The sequence below is a fragment of the Schistocerca gregaria genome, chromosome 2 (genome assembly GCF_023897955.1).
Source record: "Schistocerca gregaria isolate iqSchGreg1 chromosome 2, iqSchGreg1.2, whole genome shotgun sequence".
NCBI lineage: Eukaryota > Metazoa > Arthropoda > Insecta > Orthoptera > Acrididae > Schistocerca > Schistocerca gregaria.
The window spans coordinates 355122445-355146015 of record NC_064921.1 but is presented as its reverse complement, the minus strand read 5'-3'; the positions used below and the strand labels follow the sequence as shown (position 1 = coordinate 355146015).

The 23571-nt window shown below is 42.4% G+C and overlaps 1 protein-coding gene and 1 pseudogene across 5 annotated transcripts in view; both read left to right on the top strand.

Moving 5' to 3' along the window:
* Positions 1-23571, top strand: part of LOC126337046 (regulating synaptic membrane exocytosis protein 2) — a 1181006-nt gene that overhangs the window by 126706 nt on the left and 1030729 nt on the right. The window lies entirely within an intron of this gene.
* On the top strand, positions 15625-16307 carry LOC126337048 (40S ribosomal protein S2-like; annotated as a pseudogene).

The window sequence follows — 23571 nt, the reverse complement described above, 5'->3', positions numbered from 1 at the left end:
CCTATTTCCCTATAATTCAGAACGAGCTGCATCTCTTTGAACTTTCTCGATGTCTTCCTATGTATTGCGGATACCACACCACGCAGCAGTAGTCCAGAAGAGGACGGACAAGCGTATTGTAGGTACTGTCTTTAGTAAACTGTCTGCATTTTCTAAACGTCCTGCCAATAAATAGCAGTCTTTAGTAGTTAGTTTTCTCAGTAACGTTATGATTGTGATTTTTCCAAGTTAATTTAATAGTCGAATTCGCAAGGCTTTAGATTCGTCTGGTTTATCGTGTAACCGAAATTTGAAGAATTCCTTTTAGTATTCATGTGAATGGCCTCACACTTTTCATTATTTATGGTCAATTGCCACTTTTCGCACCATACACAATATCTTGTCCAAATCAATTCTTTCGATCATCTGATGATTTTACATGACGTAAATGACAGTTTCATATGTAATCAGTCTAAGAGGGCAGCTCAGATTGTCTCCTAAATCGTTTACACAGATTAGGAACAGAGGGCCTACAACACCTGCCTGAGGAACGCCAGATATTATTTCTGTTTTACTCGACGGCTTTCCGTCAGCTACTACGAACTGTGACCTTTCTGAAAGGAGATCACGAACCCAGTAGCACAACTGAGACGACAGTCCGTAGGCATGCAGTTCTTCCTAGCTCACCCCAAAATAATGTGGCGAGCAGCTCTATTGTATTCGTATCTAGATACCTGCGAGCCATAACGTGTTGACTGCCGGAGTCCAGTATGAAACAGGTTTCAATGTTTTGTCTCTGACGACAGAGGCCGAGCATTGGATTGACGTAGCTATGGTAGACGCCGCTGGCCGTAAAGCGACAATGCGAGCACGGTGTAGGCTCGGAATAACTCTTCTGGACCTACTGACAAGCTGAACACTCTGCAGATGCCGCATCGTCCCTTTCACAACTGGAGACACGGCGTACTCCCCTGAACTGCCCTGGGAATGCAGATTTACTTCTGCTTCCACTACACAGTTCCGAGTACCAGTATCGACGAAATGGTTTCAGATTTTAAGAAATTCAAACTGAGGAAATCGTGCAAAGCCCCTCGGATGGGCTGCTTTGGGACTGCAGCAGAGGCGCCTGCTGGGAGAGGAGCGAGAGGGTGCGAGGAGGCGGCTGGCCATGCGGCTGTGTCTGCCGGGTCGATAGCCGGCCTGCCTCCGCCGCCCGGTTTCGGCTTACCGGCCCCAATCGCCACATACTTCCTCTCTGCCCCTTCCCACCGTAAACCGTACACTTCCACGTCCCTGCCGCACGCCTGCCTGCCCCTACTTGCTGCGATCCGCAGTAGTATTCTGATTAGCTAATTATTCCGTCTGATGACGTGGCAGTCGCTTATTGTCATTTCTCAACCCGCTCAAATGCCTGGATCTACATTCTGATAAATAGGTTGCACACAGAGCTGCAACAAATTTGTAGATTCATGTGTACCAGTCCCTCGAGGCACACAGGAAAGAGCAAAGTTTGTAACTTTTTCATTATTGGTCCACTTATTTACAATTTTCGGATTTCATATGCCTCTGTCTTACAGTTTGGAGCGAGATAGGTAATAATGACTACACCCAAGCCACCGATCGAGGTAATGCAGTGGTTAGCAAGCTAAACTCGAATACAGGAGGACGACGATTCAAATTCCCCGTCCAGCCATCCGCATTTACGTTTTTCCTGATTCCCCAATTCGCTTAAGGCAAATAGCGCGATGCTTCTTCTAAAAGGCAAGAACGATTCCCTTCCCCATCCTTCCGTAATCTGTGATTGTACCCCGCCTCCAATTACCTCATTGTCGACGGGACATTAAACGTAACCTTCTCTCCTTTTTAAATCCCAGCGCACCTGAGAAAACGGTAGCAAAAAATGGTTCAAATGGCTCTGGGCACTATGGGACTTAACATCTTAGGTCATCAGTCCCCTGGAACTTAGAACTACTTAAACCTAACTAACCTAAGGACATCACATAGATCCATGCCAGAAGCAGGATTCGAACCTGCGACCGTAGCAGTCCCGCGGTTCCGGACTGCAGCGCCTAGAACCGCGCGGCCTCCGCGGCCTGCAAAACGGTAGCCGCACAATGATTAATATCTTTAAATATATTTCCTGAGCTATCTGTGTCCCGCTTTTTGAATGACGTTCAATCTTCACTCACAAAAATACTCAATAGAAACTGAAGAATAACGTAAATGCATCTATGTTCCATGTGAAAGCAGGTCAGGTAAGAACAATCTATGTAGGCCTACCAAACACTTCAGAATACATAATACATTCAGCGTGCATTCAACTTTAGTAATAAAGCCTATCTTAGTAAAATAGTTTTGGAACTTTTCTAGATTTCTCGGCTTCTAAAAAAAATTGTTCAAATCCATGTGAAATCTTATGGGACTTAACTTTGTTCAAATGGCTCTGAGCACTATGGGACTTAACATCTGAGGTCATTAGTCCTTAGAGCGATTTAGAACTCAGAACTAGAACTTAGAACTACTTAAATCTAACTAACCTAAGAACATCACATAATCCGTGCCCGACGCAGGATTCGAACCTGCTGTTCCACACTGTAGCGCCTAGAACCGCTCGGCCACTCCGGCCAGCGGGACATAACTGCTAAGGTCATCAGTCCGTAAGCTTACACACTACTTAACTTAAATTATACTAAGGACAACACACACACCCGAGGGAGGACTCGAACCTCCGCCGGGACAGGCCGCACAATCCGTGACTGCAGCGCACTACACCGCTCGGCTAATCCCCCGCGGCCTCGGCTTCTAACAAACCTGCTTTTGCTGTCTCGAGACATCCAGCCTCGCGACGGTACGCCTGCAGCTGTATATTATTGAGGAAGACGATAGATTTTTGTTTCGTCCGCATCAGTTGCGTGAATATAGACTTTATCGCTGCAGTGGTTACTGGTTTCGCGCTGAGAATGGGGGAGTCAGCCCCAAGCCGGTAATCACTGCAGCGATAAGTTCTATATTCACGCAATTGACACGGATAAAATAAAAATTTCTGTAATCTCCTTTTCTATTTTTCTCACAATGTCTAACTTGAGGAGATCTTACATTAAATTTTCCAAAGATCGATACAAAAGCGAAGAGTCGTGTATTTCCTTTTCTTCTGCGAAGTTACCCCAGAAAAGACATTTTATTCACAATACTGTGCACAGCAAACAACAATACGCGGAGTTCGTGTGTAGTTGTATCTTGTGGATGGTGTAATTTATGTCCTATAAAATAAAATGCTCTTGGTAACTGAAATCTGCAAAACTTGTTGCATCTTAAGATATAAAGAAACCTACAGCGTTTCAGCGTTTTATTTATCCTTCTATTTTATTTCACTTGCACCAGTTCATATTTACATGTAAGTTTAAGGATCATGATCAGATTGTAACATCTCTGCTAAATCAAGTCAATTAGAGATGAACCAGTAGGGTTAACTTGGAGAAGGAACGGTGGTGCTCGTTTAAAGCATTATTCCAGCATTAACGTCAAATGATTTACGAAAACTGGAAAACCTAAACGAATGAGGCCAATCACGCACTTTGACTTCACTACTCCGGCGCACGAATCTATTGTATTTGCTATTCCGGCACTTCCCTAGCTGCGGGTCTCGAATCGATTCCTGCCAAGCGCTCAGCTAACGAAGTACATCTAACTTTAGTGTTGAGATTAATCAGTTCTTCCCACGTTCCTTACTCACATCATGCAAGCTTCCAAAAATACACCAAATTTTGTTGCAAACATATAAGATAAACAGACCATCAGCAGTAATATTTCATAAATATTCAGGTGACATAAATTATTGTGGTTACGGGATCTAGCGCCTGATTATGTATCACCATGCACCATGAACACGGAGTTTAGTAATATCTAATTTATCTTATAATCTTTTTCGCTTGAATTCCATGTTATAATGACAAAGTTCAAGTAAGTTCATTATATCTGGAACACTCAGGTTTGGCAGCGATGGGGTAAGGAATCGATCACATACAACGTATACACAGATATGCGACTGGCTAGAAGGTAACTAACAGATCAGAGTACACGGCGAATGTTCGAGGTAAACTTTAGTAGTATGGGATACGCTCCAAGGAAGCATCTGATGCATAAATGAGAAGAACAGGTATTCGAGTAAGTGTTCAAGAGACTAAGACAAGAGAACTTAGGACACGTAGCTAGTCAAATACACGGTCATTTTTCCCTCCCTCAATATGCGAATGGGCTAGAGCAAAAATGCATAAGTACCGCTGATATTCTCAACACGGTACAAGTAAGCGATTTACAAGCTAGGGCAAGGAACACTACCAGAGTCCTCGCATAGGATTCTGTTGTCTACACGGAAGTATTGTCATGATATGGTATAAAAAGGTTCAGAAAGATTTTCACAAAATTTTGACTTGCTCTACATATAGCAACTCTCTTTAAATGTGGATACACTTCTGATCAACAGTATCGCGACACCCATAAGTAACGCAGAATTGACCACTATAAGTCACGAGAGGCGAAGCTGCTAGTACACAAGAGGGCGGGGGATACTGTGTTGAAAGTGGGTAGCTTGATGTTGAATAAGCTGTTAAAAGAAGTAGGTATATCAGTGTTATTTCAACCTCTGTAATATTCTCTTCCATAAAATCACTCAGTCCTCTTGTATTTGTCTGTATGACCTCCGCACCTCGCTGAGCTGGCCTCATTCATCGTCATGAAGTAAATCCTGGACTGAATTATTTTACGTGTTTAAACCTTCCGAGATTTTCTGTTATTGGTACTGAAAATATTTTGCTTCCTCGATTCTTGTGGAGGCAGAAAACGTATCAATGTGGCTTACAAATCTTGTCACATTTGCACGTAATGAGGTACGTCTTGGAAAGAATCTCTGCAGCCATAGCGATCAATTCTACCAATTGCTACGCTCTTATTATTTGCTATCGACTAAGTTCGCAAACGCGCTTTTACACCCCAGAATCATCACAACAATTCTATACGGGTACGTGTACAGGTAAATGTTGGAAAATAATCAATTAAACTACACGAAAAGTGGCATAGCGAATGCTGCTGCTTACATGTTTTCCAAGCCTAGGCGGACGTATTCATAATTTCTTAGCCTGAAGTCAGCCGGAAATTTCAGTCGAGTAAAAACCTGTCCCCTTATTTCTTTTCTTCCCGGGCCTTGACATCAAATTTGAAAATTATAGTTTATTATACTCGGTTGTAGCACTTTTAAAGAAAAGATTAAAGAAATTCTTCCAATCCAACTATGGCATACAGCAAAACAGTGATTAACAGTATTGGTTCAAAACAGTCTTGGTTGCAATTTTTAGTTTTTTAGTTTTCAACTACGCGTTTCACCTTATTTAGGCATCTTCAGGTTGATGCCTAAATAAGGTGAATCGCGTAGTTGAAAAATAAAAAACTAAAAATTGCAACAAAGACTGTTTTTAACCAATACAAAAGATTAACACGTTTATCTCAGAATTCAATCTACTGAATCCTACAAAGACTTTACATACACATGTCGTCTTCTCCCTGACACTGGAAATACATTTTCTGACTACCACCTGTCCGCAGGTCGTGGTCGTGCGGTAGCGTTCTCGCTTCCCACGCTCGGGTTCCCGGGTTAGATTCCCGGCGGGTCAGGGATTTTCTCTGCCTCGTGATGACTGGGTGTTGTGTGATGTCTTTAGGTTGGATAAGTTTAAGTAGTTCTAAGTTCTAGGGGACTGATGACCATAGCCGTTTAGTCCCATAGTGCTCAGAGACATTTGAACCATTTGAATTTGAATCTGACTACCGCCTACAAACCGGCCAGCTGATCGCTGTTGACGTCGCCTTCTTTCTCCTCATGACCACGACATTCACAGTCAAGTACAGCAATAGTGACACTGCCATTGGTAACTTCGAGCCAATGAAAGAACACGATCAATTTCGTTTGCTGTCTTCTCTCACATGCATACGTGGCTAGAACAGCTTAGACTGTGCTAAATCAATGGTGTGCTTTTTCCTATTAGACTTGTGGTCGTTATTAATATATACACAAGAAACTATGATCAATGTCTGAGCAAATAAGTTAATAAATATCGTATTGTTGCCAACTTGCCTTTCTATTTCACGCTACTTCGGCGGCATGAGCGTTATTTTTAAGTTTATTTAATCAGGCAGCTTCACATTGGCTTAATGAGGTTGGATGAATCCCTTTCAAGATCATTACACGGCGGAAAATCCAGGGGCGGTTACGGGAAATCCAACTATCAAACCCCGCATTCGTACTCAGTAACGATAACAAATGTACCATGTAGGTGGGCAACGTTGGAGCGAAAGCTGTTGAAATTAATGAGACTGTAACAGTACAACAAACTAAAACCTGACGGCTCGTAGAAAACTGGTTAATCTGTCTGACCAATTATTTTATTTAAGTCACAAGGAAATAATTTATGGCAATTTCGAACCACGTAATGGGATTTATTATTCATAAAAATCACAAACATTTACATTTACTGGAAGTCAGAAACAGATTTGTTAAGTAATTTGAGTAGAAAAGGAAAGTAGCAAAAAATATGACACAGGCCGTCAGTCTAGACCACCCATTATGGCAAGTATGATGTCGTAGAAACACGTGTATTTTAACCAGATGACAACTGTGGAAAATATGGGGGTTGGTAAGGGGTTCTTCACGTTAACGAAATTACACATCGGACCACGTTGAGAAGATAGTGGTCGTCACCGGCCACGCAAATGTAACTACGGAATGCACAGTGTACAATGGGTCCACAATTCACGAAAAATTATTTTATGAGCACTACTGAAAAATAGCGGTATGTTCTACATCAAAGCTTGAGAAACGCTTAGAGATTAAGTACTGATACATCATTATTTTAGTTTTTCTAATTTGCTTCTTATTAAGCTTCTTCTTAGTGGTGACACTGGATTAAGTGGAAGTTACTTCCGACTTTTCTTTAGCACAGTAAAAGTTCGTAAAACCCCTCGAAGAGTAAATGAATGTATTAAGTAACTGTAGAGAACGACAGCAATGAGTACCTGGTCGGTAAAGACAAAACACCGCAGCCCAGCGGTGTTCTCTGGAACTTTCATACTCGGCAAACGTTTCATTGGGTTACACCAAAAGCCTAGAAACACATTTAAAATAATGATTCTTCCAGATAGGCGAATTAATTTCTAAACTAGCTGTTTTGGATTTGATAACAATCTTTATATTAATTTGTTGCCGTATTAGGTTGGCATTTTACACTCACAGTGCAATCATAGTTGTCACTGAAGTAATCACTGAAAAGGTCAATAACTACATCAAGAGCTTTACTCACCTATATGGCGTGGAAGAGTATTTGCAAACTTGTGTGATTCCGTGTCCCCCCCCGCCCTCCCCACCCAAGGGGAATACAGTCGTGACCATATTGCATCCATTCTGATTCGTGATTCGAAAAGTGAGAGATGCTCTGTGAGGCTCTAAGATCTGCTGCTACTTTATTGAAAACATGATTCTTCATCTTACGAAAGACTAAACGTAAAACTGCTGCCGAGATAAATGGTTTTACAAATAAATGTACGCAAAACGCGAGCAGGCTTCCTAAATTTCCGAAAGACGCACAGCTTGGTTCAAATGGCTCTGAGCACTATGGGACTTAACATCTTTGGTCATCAGTCCCCTAGAACATAGAACTACTTAAACCTAACTAACCTAAGGACATCACACAACACCCAGCCATCACGAGGCAGAGAAAATCCCTGACCCTGACATACAGCACTATCCCACATTTTGACCCGATAACACTGTAAATTCTCGTGAAAACTGCTCTCACTAATCATGTACAGCGCCTACATTCCCGCCACGTCTTTGTGCAATATTGCAGCAGGAACATCCAGCTTCTCGTAGTTCTGTTGCACGACCTCGTCCAACCCAAAGAAGTGTTGATAATATCGTCTTTGTCTCCTTAAAGACATTGATGACTAACATCAGCTTATCGCATCCAGTCTCAAAGGTAACTAACCCTCACGACCGTTGCGATGTGTATTTAAATCAAACGTGATTAGCATCCTTACTGTGGCGCTACACCGTCTTTCAGATGTAATAAAACGTCTGCCAATTTTCGTTTATGTCTTAATGTTGCAATATTTTTCCATCACTGTATATACAGCATGAAGAATTTGTCAAGCAGAACACCAACACACTCAAGCTGTTGCCTATCTTCAGTTTCGTCGCTGGATGATGTAACTGCTTGCAGAACGGCGGCGAAAATATTTTTGTTGCGACAGTGAGTAAATGGTTCAAATGGCTCTTAGCGCTATGAGACTCAACTTCTGTGGTCATCAGTCCCCTTGAACGTAGAACTACTTAAACCTAACTAACATAAGGACATCACACACATCCATGCCCGAGGCAGGATTCGAACCTGCGACCATAGCAGTCGCACGGTTCCGGACTGCGCGCCTAGAACCGCGAGACCACCTCGGCCGGCAGTGAGTAAATGTGACCAGTTGTTATACTATAAGTACAAATGTCCAGGGACTGTTTCGAACAGGGTGATTTATTAATGTGAAAAATATCGAGTTGTACCATGATTCCAAATTCACATTGAACTGTAGGTCCCCTTATAACAGGGTGGGTAAGTCTGCCCAGAGGTCGGAAAAAGGCAAAGACATACTACCTCCAACAGGACCACGGCTACTGAAACACTGTGGTATTCAAAGCAACCGTCTGCTCAATAAAGAGCTCTATCTCTTACAATGCTTAATGGATTTCCTTAAATGCAAATAGACTAATTAAAGGAAAGAAATGACAGGTTAGTATGAGATCTCGCTAAACAGCCACATACTTTAAATGTCTAGCGGTAGCGCTACGAAGCATTATGAGATGGAAAAAAATGTGTAATCAATAGCAGGGAAGCAAAATTGCAGGCTCAAATTTGTTGAAAAAAAACCCTCAGAAATATAAGTGAAATTCGTCACGGAAATCACGCACAAGACTCAGCTGTTATCTATAGTAGGGGACTGGTCCAGAATTAGTGTTTTGAAACAAGCTGGCTTGTCGCAAGTCGTGCGTAAATCAGTGACGCGCTGTTAAAACGTAGCCCACGCAAAAGTGTAACGGAGACTCTCAGGAAACCTGGATGGGAATAGCCGGGGGAGAGGCGACTCTGGCGACATCCTGCTCTGTGTAAATTTAAATATCGGTATCGGGCAGATGTGACTTTTACTGGTGACAGCTGCCTCCTGCCAATGACGATGGTGATGCTTAAACGCGGAACATATTAGACGTACATGTACACATATCTCTTATGCAAAATGAATTTTGTTTGTTCTCAAGGAACTGTAAGTTCGCCATTTAATGAAGAGAGCTGAACAGATCTGTTTGTTAGCACTCGCTTGCTAATTATCTCATTCAAACTCAATTGCCGAACAGCGGGAGATGGAAATAGCTCTGTGATTGATAGTTAATCAAATAATGCGTACATATACGCGAAGCACACCTCACAGAAGACAGAACTTTCCTGCGCGCTAAATTTATACACTCCAGGCGCGTATACCTGTTACACGAGATTGTCTAGTATCGTGCTAATTACCATGCACAAAAATGTTCTTTCGGCTGCCTTTCGCTGCGAATTATTCTTCAACCTATTTCTTGCAACAGCAAAAACCGCTTTCTATTATTAAGCGCTAATGGAATTTTTTAGAGATACTGTAAAATTACTAAGTGGTTGCTAGTATCGATAGTTCTGTTAGACGGAACGATGGGCGCACTGTTATACTGAAACAGTTCTTTATTAATATCACACTGTTAACGGTGTGACAGATTAGACGTATTTTACGTGGTACGTTGGTTGCAAAAGCAGTTTTTTTCGTAGATAGACGTCTAAGTACAATCCAGCAGGTATCTGTATCGGCAGAACTGTATAGGCTGAATTACAATATAGCCTAGATCCATATCTATATTTTCTGCAAGCTGTCTTACGGTGTGTGCCGGAGGATACTTGTACCCCTGTCGTCTTCCCCCTTCCATATCCCGCTCACCAACTGTACGACTGTCGATAAACCTCCGTATGAACTCTAATTTTACTTCGTTGGTCATTTCGAGAACCATATGCGGTAGGGAGTATTATATTCTCGTCTTTTCTTGGATCGTAAGTTCTCAAAATTACAACCGTAAACGTCTTCGTGATGCACAACGCCTCTCTTGCAGCGTCTGCCGCTGGAGTTTGGCAAGCACCTCCGTAACACTCCCGCGCCGAGTACGCCACCCTGTGACGAAACGTGCCGCTCTTCGTTGGGTCTTCCCAGTTCCTTCTTTTAAGCAAACTTGGCAAGGGTCTCAGAGTGATGAACAATACTCACGAATCGATCTATAGATAATTAAAAAGTACTGGAAATCAGCTCACTTCATGTGCAAAATTCTTCAAATATACAGCTATCAATGGTTGTTACTTTCCTTGTGCGTAGCACTTCCAAAACAGAGAAGTATTCAGGACTCCGTTCGTAAATAATACCTAGTAAGACTTCATTTTATTCGTATGTCGACAGTGTCGGATGCCTTTCAGCAAAATATGAATGCAAAGCGTGCTTCTCTCCATGATAAAGCTATTTTGTTCCGAGATAATGAACAATGTTGCACCCGAATATTATGTCTGCTCACTTAAATATCTTCTCGTATAGGGAGCAGTTTTGTATTACACTTCAAGGGAAGTTATTATATTTGAGCTCTGAATGTGTCAAAGAATCCTTCCCATACCGACATCAAGCATATTATACACAATAAATTATGAGTAGTGCTCTTTGATGTTTCGTACAGAAAGGAACTATCCGTACTCCTTCCCATTCACTTGCGGCATCTGTATCGTTCCCATTCACTTGCGACTGTAAGCTCCCTAGAAATCTATGGTTAGTTTCATTTTTGAAAGAGGTTAATTCTAAAGGTCACAGCAAACGGAACAAGTACTGGGAAGTACCTGCACTGACGTATTGGATTTGCAGCTCTCGATCTGCGCAGCGCTACGCGTTTCATGTGCCGGCGAAATTCTCGTGCGTCAGTGCTTATCCCCGCCCACCCGGCCAGTTGACAGATAATGCGTTGACGCAAGTGAGCTAAGCAAAATTTATGAAGCCGGGACAGCTTCATATTAGATTGCGTACTGTTCACAGAAACGCTGACAGTTTATATTCCACCCCGCAATTTCATGCCAAATGTCCGTTCTACTTTATTATGATATTTAGTGTTCGAGAACTTACTTTAGTTCCTCCAGCATTAATAATAATAATAAACAAGATTATAACGTGTGTGAAAATTAACACGTATTTATATATCAAGAAGGGCTTGAAAAATTTTGTACAATTTCTGAAACATACTAACAAGTATCTTCATCTTTTTGAATCTCCCAATCTATATACTGGAAAAAAGGTAAACCTAAACACACTATACATGTAGTTCTTGGATTTGACATTTTACGCACAAGGTGGTAATGTTATTAGCAATCACGGGGCTCGAGTATAAAATGCAAAAACGTTTACCACAAAGTTGCACTTGTTCCTTTCATAAAATCAGCATTATTGGCAGAAATCGAGTAGTTTAGCATACACAAGTGTGGCAGTATTTGCCGAAATTTGCATTCGTTGCTTATAGTGCACAGTAAAAACTGTGCATCACATACTCCTGTTCTGTGCTACTCGTTTTCTTTGTATATACTGCCTACATCCAAAATCTTCCAGAATTTATTTTGCATATTCTAGGATTGTTTTATCATTACAGTTTTTCTCCTTTTACTGTTCCTTCCAGAGCCAAGTTAGATACTCCTGGCAACCGACGCAGATGTAACTCCAGCACACTTCTATTCTTTACATCAGATTTTAATTTTTTGCTTTATTCGTTCAATTACCTTTTAACAGCCTTCTTTAGCTCCACATTTCATAAGCCTTTTGTTTCTTTTCCTCCAGTGTTACAGGTTTTCCTATGCGACACTGGGTTCCACGTGTATATATTCAGGAACTTTCCCCTCGGTTCCATTCTAGAATTTGGTACCGGTAAAAATCATTTTGTTGGAGAAAACTTTCTTTATGCGTGCCAATCTACTTATGGCCCTTTTCTTGATTTCGCCATCTTCTGTACTCTTCCTTCCTATGGAAGAGAATCTGTCCAGTTCCACTATTACTTAACCAAATCGATGCTTTCCTATCTATCACTTATCTAAGCTTTAGTCTAAGCATGGTTAATTCTTAATCCACAATTTACCGTAAATATTTTGTCTGTCCCATTCAGAATTACTTCTAAATTAACCTAACTTTCTTCTCGAAGAACTAAGTCCCCCGTGAACCCTAGCAATCACATATAATCACCTTGTAGTTTCATTCTTTTGCTGAAATTATTTTTTTGTTGCCTGTTCAACTTAAAATTTGCACAACCGTGGCTGTGAAATGAATCCCTGCCTTATAAATACTTAACAGAAACTTCTGTTACTCGTTTTGCTATGTTCATTGATACCCATCTGTTGTCGGTGGATATTTTAGCTTAGTTGTCTGTAGGCAAATGTAGAACTTTAAGCCAAGATATTAGGAAGTATAATAGTCAGCAAAAAGCTGCAGCTGCAGTCTTAAACAAGCGAAAACACTTTTTATAGTTGGTGAATCACATAACGTAGTGTCAGATTATTGAAACAAAAAGAGACGATGCTGCACGTACACTTGTATTTGTAGGAGATATGCCCCGTCCAGAATGACGAACAGGTTCACACTAAATCAAGAAAAAATAGGTGCCAGATTGAGCCGAGAAAAAGGACCCTTCATTCCCTATTTACCGATAGTGTCTGGCTACCACCCACGAAATTGTAAGCATATCTCGTATCTTCAGTCTTCTGGACGTATCTGCAGTACACTGGACGAGTTACACACCCACAGATTACTGACATAATTTCGATTTACGAAACCGTTAGTCGGATGCAAAACGACGTCGTAAATATGTTGGGGAGTTAAACAGAACCAAGTAAAGAGTCGTATATCGGAGAACGTTCACAGGACAGATAATAGTTCTGATGGGCTCGAAAGCTTCTCAGTCGGAGGAGAGGACCATACCTCTTCAATGCACACAACCATAGTGAAAACACACAGTCAAGAAAAATGCTTTATGGTGTACTTATCAGTATTAGACGAGTGTCACGAGGCTCACGAGAAAGGTAGCACGTCGCGCGTACGTCACAGCACGTGACACTACAGAACGTACGAGTGCCAGAAGTCGTCTCCGACGGAATGCGAGTAACAATTTCAAACGAGTTTAATAAATCTTGACTGCAAGCTCTTGATAGCACACCAGCAAGTTAAGACGTTTTAGTGGGCACCTTTTCAATTGCAAATTGACTTCCAGTGGGCTCTGACGGAGCGAAGCGTGTCGGACAAGCCGATTAGTGTGACGTCACAATTTCGTTACGCGGTAGGGGGCGAGGGGAGCTGTATTTCTCGTAGGCCTGATCACTTGATGGTGACGTCAACACGCCACCTTGTACCTGACCGTCATCGTGACCGTGGGGCGATGCCTCATTTAATCATGTTCATACGATGGGTGTCCAATGCACTGAATACTCCATCCACAAGGACATCGACCCACTAGGACATTTTCTTGGACAAACGAGAAAAAAAACTTTCAAAAGATATTAGGCAACAAAAAAATGGAATGTTCAAATTCAAAAGAAACATTCAAGAATAGAAACATCTAGGAAAAAATTAGATTAAAAATTAATATTGCACATTCATCTACATCATATATGCGCAAGCCACAGTACGGTGTGCGGAGGAGGGTATTTCTCGAACCACTATCACATTCCTCCATTCCCCTTTCATTCGCGAATGATACGTGGGAAGAATGATTGACGATAAACGTCTTAATTTCTCTGATTTTCTCGTTGTGGTCATTTCGAGAGACGTATGCGAGAGGACAAATAATAAAAAAAAACAAGGAAAATTACAGTTTCTCCCATTGACAACGTGGTCATTAGAGACGTAGTTCGTTTTAGGTAAGGAAGGGACCATCCCAACACTTGCCTAAAGCGATCACGGAAAACCTGAATCAGGATGACTGGACGGGGATTTGAACCATCATCCTCTTGGATGCGAGTCCAGTGTGCTAACCAGTGCACAATCTCGCTCTATGACGGGGAGAGAGGAAGTAGTATGTTACCCAACTCTTCGCGGAATTTCAGTAGCAAACCTGTCCGTGATGCACAACGGCTTTCTTGTGGCGTCTGTCAGTCGAGTTTGTCAAGTATGATTACAGGGTGTAAACGAAAGCTGTTCACAATGTTTCACAGCTGATGTAGAGGACATCAACAAGAACAATTTGACATAGGATACCTGTGGTCTCCAAAGTCGGGAACCTACCTCAGATTGGCCTACGAAGCCCGCCTAAGTTGCAGACCATGCCGCAGCGCTATTGTCTAAATACCCGCTTGCCCTCTTGTGCCACCGGCTTAGTCGGTCAGATTTTTTAATTTGTGTTTCATTTCACTAACATCAGGAAATTAAATTTTCGTGTGAAAGATATAAGACTTTTGTAAACGTTATGCAGAAACTTATTGCGTTTAAAATTCGGTCTAAACTTAACCCTTACAAGAACAGTAGCCACATAACAATATCCAATAAACCCATGATTCTTTAATGAGTCGAATTACCATGTGTAAAACTGTTCCAAAGGACGGATTATTGTACAAATTAGTTAATGCGGTAAAAATTTGACGTTAAGCATATAATCGAGAAAAAGTTTGAAAGAGGCTTGAAATTATGTTAAAAAGTTTGTTGGACGTAGCTAAGTGTTCTCATTCACAAAACTGGATGAACGTAGTCTGTATGTTTGTATGCAGTGAGCTAGGCTGCCACAAGATATATACAGTGTTTCCTACCTAACTTTGCCACCTCATACGTTTCCAAAATGAAAGAAAATTTGAAAAATGCGATTTTCCAGTGATGTATCTACGTCAGGGTCTCACACAATGGGCAGGAATGCAAAATCACTACAAGTAAACAAACAACAATTTTCAATACAAAGTTACGTTCTTTTAAACGACACACATCTTCTTTCTACTGAAATGAAGACTAGAGGTACAATCAGTGTCCTGAAGCCTGCCGTAGACAACCCTTGCTCTGGAATTACGGCAGAAACTGTAGAGCCGTTGCCCACCTTTAAAGTCTACGTATTTCAGAAGTATGAGGTTTAGAACAGTGAAAACAATTTTTACGTCACTAATTGTACCTCTAGTTTTCATTTCCGCTGAAGAAACATACACGTGCCGTTTAAAAACAAAACTTTGTGTTGAAAGTTGCGTTTGTTTACATTTATGGATTGTGCATTACTGCCAGTTCTGTGAGCACCTGACACAGGTTCATTCCAGGCCAGTTGCATTTTTCACATTTTATTTCGTTTGGCTGCGCGATGGCGCGGTCAGCGGCTCGGCCAGCCTCGGCAAATCTCAGCTTTCTCGGTCCGTCTCGGAACTACTCACTACAGCGTGACTCTTCATTTAGCAGTACAGTACGACACTATCGTCCGGTATTTGGTGCAGCATTTTGTAGTTCCTGCGACTTCCCTCAGTTCTCCAGAATCGTATCAGTTGAAAGTAGAGTATACCAATCATGGCGGACGCTGCTTCAGCCGGTGGACGAGAGGGTTTTGTTGTGGTTTTGATTTCAGAGGTGGTCGTGGAGGCCCAAGGGGTTGTGGTTGTGATAAAGGACGCGTCAGGGGCTGTGGTGGCAAAGAAACTGAGATAGAATGGTTCCTGTTACGAAATTGGGTCGACTGGTGAAGGATGGGAAAATACGCACAGTTGAGCAAATATCTTTTTTTTTCACTGAAAATTAAGGAGTTTGAAATAAATGATTTCTTCCTTGGCAAATATTTGAAAGATGAAGACCTTAAAATTATTCCAGCATCGAAGCAAACCCGTGCTAGTCAGAGAACAATGTTGAAAGTATTTGTTGTTATTGGTGACTCAAATGGGCACTTTGGGCTTGGCGTGAAGTGTTCCAAGGAAGTTTCTACAACTATTCGTGCAGCAATTGCTCTTGCAAAGCTGTTTTTTGTGCCGGCTCGTGGTAAACGTATTGTGATAGCACCAGTACCAAAGAAGCTCTTGCAGATGGTGGGTATTGAAGATTTATATACATCAGCTCGTGGCTCAGTTGGAAACCTTAGGAAACTTTGTTATGGCAACACACGCTCTATTGCAAAAACTTACACATTTCTCACTTCAGATTTGTGGAAGGAGCAGCCTCCCACGACGACACCTTACGAGGAATTTTCACATTACTTATAGAAGAATAATCAGCACAGTTAATCCTCTACTATTTGTTGGTAATATAAAGGAAGTTCGGAGGTCCTGTAGGTGTTTGTGTAAAGAAAAGGCAGTCCAGCGATGTGTCGTCGCAATTGTTTAAAAGTGAATGGGAATCACAGATAAGATGGATGAGCACTCTAACAAGGGAATGATCAGACTTGTCATGCCGAAACATGTACTGCTTTTCTTAGCGCTCTTATTTAACTGTGAAAAAGGTCCGTATGCAAAATTGTAGCTGCTGACACTAACTGGAAGTCACCTAAAAAAAATCACGAACATGGCTGTGTTTCCTGCTTGGCGCTTGCAGTGACGGCTGGCCACCCCTGGAAATGGCGATCGCGAGCGTTGTGCGCGTGGTCGGGAGGTGCGGCCGTCTTATCGCGGCGTTCACTGAAGAGGAATACCGCTGCACGGTTTTGGTGGAAAGGGGAAACGAATATTCGTTTCTGTGGCATGAAGGTCGTTTTAATTTCTGGTACGTATGTCGAAACATACCGTCCTGAAACTGATTAGAGATGTGAAACATGTTCTGTACATGTTCATCTATACTCCGCAAGCCACTTTACGGTGAACATTCAATCTCCCCTCACAGGTGATGGCGAACCCTGTAAATGTTTTGCTGCTTGCCATGGAGATACACCACAGGCGCCAAATGAAGCAACCAACAGAAAACACGCGTGAAGACTACGTGTTGTGCGACATGGTTGTTAAACTTCTAGACGAGCATGTAAATGGCGCAGACATGTGGCTAGAAACAACTGAAACACTCGATATTGCAGAATGTGAATCTACAGACGGTGAAGACACCGACGAAAGTTGCACACATGAAGACTCTTCGAGTGATAGTGCCACGTACCATCATCAATTATCTCCGAAAGTAACACCAGCAACTACAATTACCTTATGAGACAAAGAAAAAGCGGTGACATATCGGTTGAACGAAAGTGGTAAGAAACGCCTACGTGTCAGTACTGTTCGAAATAAGTATCGCTTTGTCCGTTCTGAACATAAATTGAATAGATGGAAAAAGGAAGTCGCTGGACGACGTATAAGTCGACTGGAAATTGCGACGGAGATACATGCCCGACTTGTTGAGCAATTTACCGATGCCAGACAACAGGCATTTAGTGTTAGGCATACAAATTTGCCTGATTGGGCAACGCGATAGTCGCTAAGGAATTTACAGCTTCTCAAAGTTGGTTCAGTCGCTTCAAAAGATCACATAAAATTGTGGCAAGAAAGATAACAAAATTTATAACGAGAAACAGGTCGGAAAATGAAGTAACACAAATCGAAATGATAGAAGCTTTTCTTCCGAATGCAAAAAATAAGATCGCTAGTTTTAGTGAGTCGTACGTGTACAATGCAGATCAGTCAGGTTTTCAAAAAGAAATGCTTGCGAAAAGAACACTGTCTTTCAAAGGGGAAAAACATATTGAGGCGATTGCACAGTCCACGACTGCACTCATCCATTCATACACTATAATGCCCATAATTAGTCTGGATGGTTCATTGCTGCCTAAACTATACGTGTGTCTTCAAGAACCAACTGGACGTTTTTAACGACGTGTCAAAAGAACAATGTTCTACGCAAACAATCTTGTGGTAGACTCATCGAAGTCTGGAAAAATGGGAAATGAAAACGTTATACTTTTCATGCGTCATGCTTTTCTTCCGTTCTGCGGGAACAAATCTCTTCTCCTTCTAGATTCGTAGTCAGGTCATAAAAGGTCTGATTCATTAAAAGCTGGGTTTCGAGCCCACCCTGACAGAGAAGTAGAGATACTTCAGATTCCACCCGGCACGACGAACGTAATTCAACCTTTAGACAGAGAATATTTCCTTCGGTGGAAGGCATTATACAGAAAACTAACAGAGAAAATTATTGTGTTCAGATCACTGCAATTTCCTGTCTATCACCGTGACAATATTCTCAAGCTGCAATCAGAAGTACATTATCAATTTTCCTACCCACGGTTTCAGAATTTGATTAAATGTGCGTGGCACTCCTCGAAATATACTGATGCTAGACCTGATAAGTTCCTAACACCAGCCCAGTTTTGTCTACGGACATCTAACAACGTCTGTGATTCGCAGGGCTGTCATATGTCGTCTTTGCTTGTATGTTCTTGGTGCACAAAAAACCTATGTTTTGAACATTGTATCAATCTCTCGCATTTTTGCGGTAACTACAAGAAATATAATTTGGACTTGTTCTAAATCGTATATTTATTTCTGTCTATTTCATAGCTATTTGGAAAGAATGTTGTAGATAACATAGACATATTTGTCAACGAATGTTTAATTATCATACGATCGCTTTCAATGGGGGAATAAGCTCTCTCACTGCTGTGGCAAGAGAGGGGCGCGTAACTAACGCCACCTTGTCCCTAGATGGCGTTCGTATAACGTAGCGAGAGAGGTCAGGGTTGTACAAGAGGCAGTTATAAGCGCGGAAACCATGCGACAATAATGTCTTGTTGTTGTTGTTGTGGTCTTCAGTCCTGAGACTGGTTTGATGCAGCTCTCCATGCTAATCTATCCTGTGCAAGCTTCTTCATCTCCCAGTACCTACTGCAACCTACATCCTTCTGAATCTGCTTAGTGTCGTCAGCTCTTGGTCTCCCTCTACGATTTTTACCCTCCACGCTGCCCTCCAATACTAAACTGGTGATCCCTTGATGCCTCAGAACAGGTCCTACCAACCGATCCCTTCTTCTAGTCAAGTTGTGCCACAAACTTCTCCCCCCAATCCTATTCAATACTTCCTCATTAGTTATGATAGCTACCCATCTAATCTTCACACTCTTCTGTAGCACCACATTTCGAAAGCTTCTATTCTCTTCCTGTCCAAACTATTTATCGTCCATGTTTCACTTCCATACATGGCTACACTCCATACAAATACTTTCAGAAACGACTTCCTGATATTTAAATCTATACTCGATGTTAACAAATTTCTCTTCAGAAACGCCTTCCTTGCCATTGCCAGTCTACATTTTATATCCTCCCTACTTCGACCATCATCAGTTATTCTGCTCCCCAAATAGCAAAAATCGTCTACTACTTTAAGTGTCTCATTTCCTAATCTAATTCCCTCAGCATCACCCGACTATCCATTCCGTTCAACTGCTCTTCCAAGTTCTTTGCTGTCTCTGACCGAATTACAATGTCATCGGCGAACCTTAAAGTTTTTATTTCTTCTCCATTGATTTTAATACCTATTCCGAATTTTTCTTACTTCATAAAATTGTTTACAGACTTCCAGGACACGTCAGGAACTAAAATTCTGCGTACAGACTTCTTGCAATGTTAACTCACAGTGGTAAAAAAAGCAATACAGGTTTCGACATGACAAGTCTGACCATTCCCTTGTAAGTATCTGTTATCCACTCGCATAATTGACGGCTACGTAAATCTGCTATGAAATGGAATTACAACGTGGTGCAGAAAGAATTTAAAGATTTAGTTGACGAGCTAAAACTTATAACCATTCGCAGACGAGTTGAACGGGATTCATTGTTATGTACATCAAGAAGAACTTTATGTGAAGTATGCAGACATGAAACACATGATGGAATTTTTTGTCGGAATAGTAAATTTTCTGAATGCGCACGCATTATTACATCCTTAGTTGCAAGTTTTTGATGGTGCTAGAGGAGTACAGAGACGTTATACGCAGGTTCATCAGAAACAGCCTAAGAAGCTTGTAAGGATGTTTCTGGGTAGGTTGGGCTGAGAAATAATTGTTAAGAAAAAAGTTCCATACGTTGCACCATTTCCCAGTTAATTATCATTGAAGTTAGCCAATCATGCCGTTGCATTAGCAAATTTAAGCGGCGTGGCGTATACAATTAGTTTCAGTTGTTCTCATAGTGTATATGATAGCGCACAATACTGCTCAACCTTTGGCTGAGTTTCGGTTGTTACTACCGGCCCATGCCCAACTTTTGCATCGCTGTTTGGTTCGGTTTAAGGAAACCAAACGAAAAACACGTTTGGAGAATCTATCTGTGGCGCGCCGCTTGAATTTGAGAGCGCAACGGCGTGATTGACTAACATCAGTGTTAATTAAATCGGAAACGGCACGAAGTATCGAATTTTTTCGCAACAACTATTCCTCAGCACAACCTACTCCTGACCACTCGGTATTATTTCAAAGCACACTGGTTAAGTGAAGCGACATGACTCGAACAATTTTTGATTGAAGACTCGCTATTGTTGAATTTCTCCGGTCGCGAAAGCTGAAAACGGCCAGGAGTGTGGTTTGCTGAGCACATGCTCCTGGTTATCAGCATCCAGTGACGCCTATGGGCTGATGATGACACAGCAGTCAGTACGTAGCACCGGAAAGGAAAGCAAGAACAAAAACTAGAGGATCCAGAATGGATTGCGGACCTTCCATTTTGAATATAGTAAATGCATTTAAAAAGAAAATCGCATTGTGGAAGGAACATGTTCCGACAAGGAGCTATATCCATTTCCATAAGTTCGCTGGCATTAAAGAAACCGCAAATTTTGGACAGTCAATTTCGGCGTCGGAGGAACTACATGGATACATTTCTGAACGTGTGAGGACACCGCTAACCGTACATCTGTCTCTAACCTGTTTTCGAGACCGTCTACCATTTCAGCTGAAAGGGCCCTTGTACATCTGCATATGGAATTAGTCGATTTGCAATGTAATTCCCGATTAAAACACAAATTCACTTATGCTCAAACTGTCCAAGAGTTCCACGTCGTTTTCGTTTCCACATCTCCATACTGAGGTTTGATGCCACGGTCATTAAGTTGTGGTGAGAGGTAATGCCCGAAATTTGATTTTCTCGGGACATTGTTGACACTGTGGATTCGGAATATTGAATTCCCTAACAATTTCCAAAATGAAATGTCCCATGCCTCTGACTCTACATCTACATACATACTCCGCAGTCCACCATACGGTGCGTGGCCGAAGGTACCTCGCACCACAACTAGCATCTTCTCTCCCTTTTCCACTCCCAAACAGAACGAGGGAAAAATGACTGCCTATATGCCTAATCTCTCTTATCTTATCTTTGTGGTCTTTCTGAGAAATGTAAGTTGGTGGCAGTAAAATTGTACTGCAGTCAGCCTCAAATGCTGGTTCTCTAAATTTCCTCAGTAGCGACTCACGAAAAGAACGCCTCCTTTCCTCCAGAGACTACCACCCGAGTTCCTGAAGCATTTGCGTAACACTCACGTGAAGATCAAACTTACCAGTAACAAATACAGCAGCCCGCCTCTGAATTGCTTCTATGTCCTCCCTCATTCCGACTTGATAGGGATCCCAAACACTCGAGCAGTACTCAAGAAAAGGTCGTATTAGTGTTCTATAAGCGGTCTCCTTTACAGATGAACCACATCTTCCAAAATTCTACCAATGAACCGAAAACGACTATCTGCCTTCCCCACAACTGCCATTACATGCTTGTCCCACTTCATATCGCTCTGCAATGTTACGCCCAAATATTAAATCGACGTGACTGTGTCAAGCGCTACACTACTAATGGAGTATTCAAACATTACGGGATTCTTTTTCCTATTCATCTGCATTAATTTACATTTATCTATATTTAGAGATAGCTGCCATTTTTACACAAGTCACAAATCCTGTCCACGTCATCTTGTGTCCTCCTACAGTCACTGAACGACGACACCTTCCCGTACACCACAGCATCATCAGCAAACAGCCGCACATTGCTATCCACCCTATCCAAAAGCTCATTTATGTTGATAAAAAACAACAACGGACCTACCACACTTCCCTGGGGCACTCCAGAGGATACCCTCACCTCCGATGAACACTCACCATCGAGAACAACGTACTGGGTTCTATTACTTCAGAAGTCTTCGAGCCACTCACATACTTGGGAACCAATCCCATATACTCGTACCTTAGTTAGGAGTCTGCAATGCCGCACCGAGTCAAACGATTTCCGGAAGTCAAGGAATATGGCTTCCGTCTGATACCCTTCATCCATGGTTCGCAATATATCATGTGAAAAAAGGGCGAGTTGTGTTTCGCAGGAGTAATGCTTTCTAAAGCCGTGCTGATGCATAGACACCAACTTCTCTGTCTCAAGGAAATTCATTACATTCGAACTGAGAATATGTTCGAGAATCCAGCAGCAAACCGATGTTAAGGATATTGGTCTGTAATTTTGAGGATCCGTCCTTGTACCCTTCTTATATGCAGGCGTCACCTGCGCTTTTTTCCAGTCGCTCGGGCCTTTACGTTGGGCAACAGATTCGCGATAAATGCAAGCTAAGTAACCATTCCGCGTTAAGTCTGTTAATTCTCGTCTTGGGGCCAATATCACGTCAATAACCTCTTCACGCAAATCGCCTTAGTACAAATGATAGCCCCGTTGGTCTATTGCCCTTTTATAGCTTGTGTACGTGATACTGCTGCCATGGGTAAACGTGAATATCGCTGTCCAATAACCGCGTGGATTAGGTGACGTGATGTGGCAGAATCACCCTCCCCACCCCCTGAGGGCTCCACAGTGGAGAAGACGAGTGGCTGCCGGTGAACGGGAGAGGCGGCAGCCGTGGCGCCCCCTCTGCGGCAGCGCGTGGGCGCGGCCCGCTGCCGCTCGCAGTATGTGGGTCAGCGCGGTGCAGCCGAGTGCAGCCGCAGAGGGGCGCCACGGCTACATCGACTCATTACGCCGCCTGCACTGCCCTACTGTCTCCCTCCCTCGTCTTCGTCAGACCGCTTTCCCTTCCGCGCCTCGTGCTTGCACGCCGTACGAGCATTACTTCTAAGAAACTCACACAACCTAATACGAGACTATTGTAACTGATTCTCGGTACAGTTGGTATACGTGTGGTGTCTGTTCTTTCGGACATTCCGTCCGACCCAGATCCCCGGACTGTCACTTTATGAAGACGTAGCAACACCTTCCTATGAACCCCTTACTCTCAGTCACTGATACAGGTAAGGGATCGGGCATGATGTGCATCCACACTGAAAGATGGATCACTACGAGTAAGAGGTTCACTGCTATGTGACGATACGACATTTGTGAGTAACAGGCTGGAAATTAAATGATCGTATGGCATTTATTGGCCGGGATATCCCCTTCGGGGTTGGGCAGCCGTATTGCAAGTCTTGTTAGTTCACGCCACATCGCCGACTTGCGTGTCAATGATGGTGAAAGACACACAACACCCAGTCCCCTGTCGGGAATCGAACCTGGGCCCCCTTGCGTGGTAGACG